Consider the following 6,018-nt stretch of genomic DNA (forward strand, 5'->3'; position numbering starts at 1 on the left):
CATGCATTGACTTCAAAGTAATCCTAGAAATGAAGGTAGCTGGTGTATGGAAATAACATCCACTTCATAAGGCAACAACTCAGAGCATGCATGTATTACCTTGGAAACAAGCTATCAGTACCTCTGAAGTGGTCCACTTCAGAAGGAACTTCTCCTGAAAATGAAGTCTAGGCACCTTAAAGTAGGTTAAGCAAAGATGAGGAGATCTGATCCAAGTTGGTTGGACTTTGATGTTATACTGGCTGAAAATCTAGTGCAATGAATTTATTGAAATGCCTATTCTCAAGCAGATTAAAGGCTTGTTCATATTTTACAAGCATAGGTACAGTATCTGCAAGGACAAAACCATTTCGTCCCTTTTTGAATATTTCATATGAGCAGTTTAGAGAAAAACATTTCTGTACAAACAGATCTCTGTTAATCATTGAGTAGATGCTCCCAGTAGATGCAAAATTTAGTGTGCCACCAAACATGTTGGCTACATACACTGCTCATATGCCATAAACTGCACCAAATAAAATGTGTAATACCAACAATACACCAAACACCTCTAAATCACAAAAGGAGTTCCCTCCCCCTAAAATTTACAAGGGCACACTTTAAATGAAGTAGAAGGGAAGCAGTAAATAACAGTTCCCACCAAATGATTAGCTGTTCCTTCCTGCTAGTAGACACCAGCTCTGGTGCTGGACCAGACAAAAAAGACCAGCATGGATTGACTTGAAGCTATTCAACATCTGTTGGCAGGAAATGTTTAGCAGTGTTGGCAGAACGTTAACATCTTGTCTGTCTAGACCATGAATGTAGTTAGCACAAGGTAAAACAATGCTGGGAAACAATTGAATAGATCACTGTAATTGAACCTAACAGCATTTTCAAACATTAGGCAAAGGCTTACTGTCGTGGTTCCGCTCGAGTGGGCAGCCGAGCTCCACCACAGCCGCTCTCTCACTCCCCCTCCTCAAAGAGGAATGGGGAGAAAATATGTGAAAAGGGCTCAAGGATTAAGATAAGGACGAGAAAATCACGCAATAATTATTGTAACGGGCAAAACAGACTCGGCATAAGGAGATAGTAAGATTTATTGCCTACAACTAACAAGCGAGAGAAGTGAGAAAACAAAGGAAAAAAAACAAAAGCACCTTCCCCCCATCCACCCTCTTCCACCTCCTCCCCCCGAGCGGCGCAGGGGAACGGGGAATGGGGGTTATGGTCAGTCTACAGCACTTCTTCTCTGCCGCTCCTTCTCGGTCACTCTCATCCCCTGTGCTGTGGGGTCCCACCCACGGGATGCAGTCCTTGATGAACTGATCCGGCGTGGGCTTCCCACAGGCAGCAGCTCTTTCAGAACTGCTCCAGATATGGGTCTGTACCACGGGGTCCATCCCTCAGGAGAAAACTGCTCCAACCTGGCTCCCCTACGGGCAGCAGCTCCTGCCAGATCACCTGCTCCTGCGTGGGCTCCTCTCCACGGGCTACAGGTCCGGCCCAGAATCTGCTCCGGCAGGGGTCTTCCACAGGCGGCAGCCTCCATCGGTGCAGGGCCACCTGCTCCACCGTGGTCTCCTCCACGGGCTGCAGCGTGGAACCCTGCTCCACCGTGGTACTCCATGGGCTGCAGGGGGACATCCTGCTTCACCATGGTCCTCACCACAGGCCGCAGGGGACTTCTGCTCCGGCGCCTGGAGCACCTCTCCCCCTCCTTCTACACTGACCTTGGCGCAAGGCTGTTCCTCGCTCCTCTCACTCTCCCGGCTGCTGTGTGGCGCAGCGTTTTTTCCCTGTCTTAAATATGCTCTCACAGAGGCGAAAAACAACATCGCTTATTGGCTCGGATCTGGAAAACAATGGGGCCCTTCCCAAACATGGGGCAGCTTCTAGATCTTTCTCACAGAAACCACCCCTATGGCTCCCTGCTACCAAAACCTTGCCACGTAAACCCACTACATTCCACCCCTCGCCTCTGTTAAAAGCATATTTAAGACTACTCACAACATACTCTTACTTTACAATTATCACAACAACCTTCACAAACTTCACTTACATCAAAAAGAAAAAGAATTCACCACACCAAAGTAAACATAACATCATCACAGCACCGACAAGGTGGACATTTTACACACACACACCACCCCTCGTCCCTTCACCACACTAACATATCACAGTTACTGCTTTCTTAAATTCTTCACAACTTGTACATTCCTAACAATCATCCTGCACATATTTTTGCCCGTTACTTCTACTAACTATCATCCTTATCTCAAATTCCTCGAGCCCCACGTTGGGCGCCAAAAAAGACTGTCGTGGTTCCGCTCGAGTGGGCAGCCGAGCTCCACCACAGCCGCTCTCTCACTCCCCCTCCTCAAAGAGGAATGGGGAGAAAATATGTGAAAAGGGCTCAAGGATTAAGATAAGGACGAGAAAATCACGCAATAATTATTGTAACGGGCAAAACAGACTCGGCATAAGGAGATAGTAAGATTTATTGCCTACAACTAACAAGCGAGAGAAGTGAGAAAACAAAGGAAAAAAAACAAAAGCACCTTCCCCCCATCCACCCTCTTCCACCTCCTCCCCCCGAGCGGCGCAGGGGAACGGGGAATGGGGGTTATGGTCAGTCTACAGCACTTCTTCTCTGCCGCTCCTTCTCGGTCACTCTCATCCCCTGTGCTGTGGGGTCCCACCCACGGGATGCAGTCCTTGATGAACTGATCCGGCGTGGGCTTCCCACAGGCAGCAGCTCTTTCAGAACTGCTCCAGATATGGGTCTGTACCACGGGGTCCATCCCTCAGGAGAAAACTGCTCCAACCTGGCTCCCCTACGGGCAGCAGCTCCTGCCAGATCACCTGCTCCTGCGTGGGCTCCTCTCCACGGGCTACAGGTCCGGCCCAGAATCTGCTCCGGCAGGGGTCTTCCACAGGCGGCAGCCTCCATCGGTGCAGGGCCACCTGCTCCACCGTGGTCTCCTCCACGGGCTGCAGCGTGGAACCCTGCTCCACCGTGGTACTCCATGGGCTGCAGGGGGACATCCTGCTTCACCATGGTCCTCACCACAGGCCGCAGGGGACTTCTGCTCCGGCGCCTGGAGCACCTCTCCCCCTCCTTCTACACTGACCTTGGCGCAAGGCTGTTCCTCGCTCCTCTCACTCTCCCGGCTGCTGTGTGGCGCAGCGTTTTTTCCCTGTCTTAAATATGCTCTCACAGAGGCGAAAAACAACATCGCTTATTGGCTCGGATCTGGAAAACAATGGGGCCCTTCCCAAACATGGGGCAGCTTCTAGATCTTTCTCACAGAAACCACCCCTATGGCTCCCTGCTACCAAAACCTTGCCACGTAAACCCACTACACTTACGCAGATAGAATTGTAACTGCTCACCCTTTCATCTGTGCCACTGACCTCTCCTACTGATTGATACTGAGCTGTGATGTGGCTATCCACCTCTAAACACATCTTTCTAAATAATTATGAACTCAACTTGACCACTTTATAAATATTCAACCGATACTGCGCTAGCTGTTTCCTTTCTCACCTGACAGAGGCTATAATCAGTAGAAATCCATCTCCATTGTCTACTAGCTTTACATAGCAGGCCAGAAAGCCACAACACAGACCCTCTTGTTGGAAGAGACAGTTATGCTATGAAGGTATTTCCATCACCCTGAGGTAGCAGTGGCAAACATACCACATTAATTAGGAGCACCATCCCCTCTCTGCAAAGGGCACTAGGCTTGAGACCTGCAAGTCTATTCCTACCTCCTTTGGCTCAATCTAGTCCTTCACACGCAAGTCCTCTTTTCCTATCCTCATTTTTGGAAATGGTTGAACTGCAAAAACTCACTGCAGCACCATGAACAGGAAGGCCCAGCCATACTGTTCCAAATAGAGCAGGATACAAAACGCTGACAGGCCATTTCAAGAGCAGGCCATCAGCAAGTGACTTAAGGCCTCTGTCCCTCACAACTGAATGAGCTGACTACAGGTGCAAGCTTTAAATAGGAAGTACTTAAGGTTAATGGCTGGCTGTGTCTGCTGACAGCATTTTTCTTTAAAAAACACACATAACGCATGATAAGCACTGTTCAGGGGAAGACAAAAATAGCTCTGTGTCTAAGAGATTGGTTCCTTATTTGCCTCCAAGGGCAAATGAACTTGTTGGTCTCGCATGTAAGCAAGTATTTTTCCTGGAGAAAGATGTTTTGTCAATCGTTCTGCAGATAAACATCTGTCAGTATCAACACTTGTAAAACACACAAGAAATCCTTCTTTGCCATAAGGTATAGTATTACGACTTACCTATCAAGTAAAGGCCTTTCTCTGAAATAACAATTTCCTTTCATCTTTGTGACACTGGCCAGATGGGACATTTGTCTGAGACTCCAGAAGACCTTAAAGACTGGCACCCAGCTGACCTCCTGGTCACAGTGGAGTGACTGCTGCAAACAACTATCTTCTAAGATACGTCCAGATCTGAAAAAAAGATCATTTCCTATTAAGGTATGGGCTACATTAGAACTCCACAGTCAGTTACCTATTATAAAACACAACGTGTACCATACCTCCCCCACTCCTTGAGATGAAAACATCAGCAACTAAACATAAAACAGCTTAGGTGCCACTGCAGCAGCTCTTGCAGCTATAAATTGTTCACAAGACAATTTTAGAAAAAACATTCATTTAATTTCTCTTTTCAATAGAAGAAGAGATTTCCCCAAAAACAGGAACAGGTTACAGAGATCCATCAATACAGATGCCTTAGTAAACCAAGGTAAGCTTGCAAAGCACTTGTTTATGCTGAATCACAGGGTTAGAAAGAGCAGCAGCTCCACAGAACGTACACCCAGCCTCAAATTACACTGACAACCTCACAGGTAATCCTGACGGAGCCCAGGCTGACTAGGCAGTAGCTGCTAGGTATCTGCCACCCGAAGCAATGAAATACTACTTCCAAATGACAGCAGCAGCCACTACTGCCAGGCAAAACCCTGAAATTTCTACTTAATGCATATTAATTGGGTTATTATTTTGAAAACATGCTCACTGCTCCTCCCCCCCCCCACTCCCCCATTAAAAACAAATGAGTTCTCTAATTATTATTAGAGTAACTCCCATATAAATTAATGATTAAGCCATTAAGACTGCAGCTGAGTTGCCATTAATTCTCACATTTGAGTGAATTAACTACTAACATGACATTATAAAAGGAAATTCCCTCATATTTTGCTGAATTCCTTCACTCATACCATAAGCATGCAACAAATGTCTGTTAAACATTTTTTTCAATTCATGTTTCCCTTTAAATGTTAAACTGAAAATATTCATTATAATCTGGTGAAGAGTAACAATAAAACTGTCATTCCCGCCCCTCCCCCCCCTTTTTTTTTTTTTTTTTTTTTAAGTTTCATCTATTTGTATGCAGCTTTAAAATGCAATTTTCACACCATTATTGGTACATCATATAACAGACACTGCTCACAGGCTTAACAACAGAATAGGTCAAAACTTGAGGCAGTTCTGCTCCATCCAATAGAATCAAACAGTTTTCATAGCTTCTGCAGCATTAGGACTCTCTAGAGGCCTAGGACTTCAAAATCAACACACCTACATTTTTCAAAGGGAGGTAACCCAACCACCGCTTAAAGTATTTTGAGGTATTAACTGATATTTATGAAAATGATTGAGTTCCTTAAATTACACAAATGTATTATAATAAGGTAGAAAATCATCTTTGCTAGGCACTGAACAAGCATTTCAGATACCTGGCAGTCATGTACACATTCTATAGTCATTCACTAATTCAAAAAAGAGAATCATTTACAATTTCATTTAAGATAACACATCTGCTGCAGACTTGGTTTTTGCCCTCCTTATTACACACATTTGAAAATGTAATACACAGAAAAAGAGCAGACTTTTCCCTCCAACCCCCTTCACCCCGTTTCTATTATGTTTTAGATCATTTGTGTATTTTGAATACTTATGTGGCTAACATTACTGAGCACACATTGTTGTTTTCAA

This window comes from Netta rufina (genome assembly GCF_964035555.1).
Source record: "Netta rufina genome assembly, chromosome: 9".
In the NCBI taxonomy this organism is placed as follows: domain Eukaryota; kingdom Metazoa; phylum Chordata; class Aves; order Anseriformes; family Anatidae; genus Netta; species Netta rufina.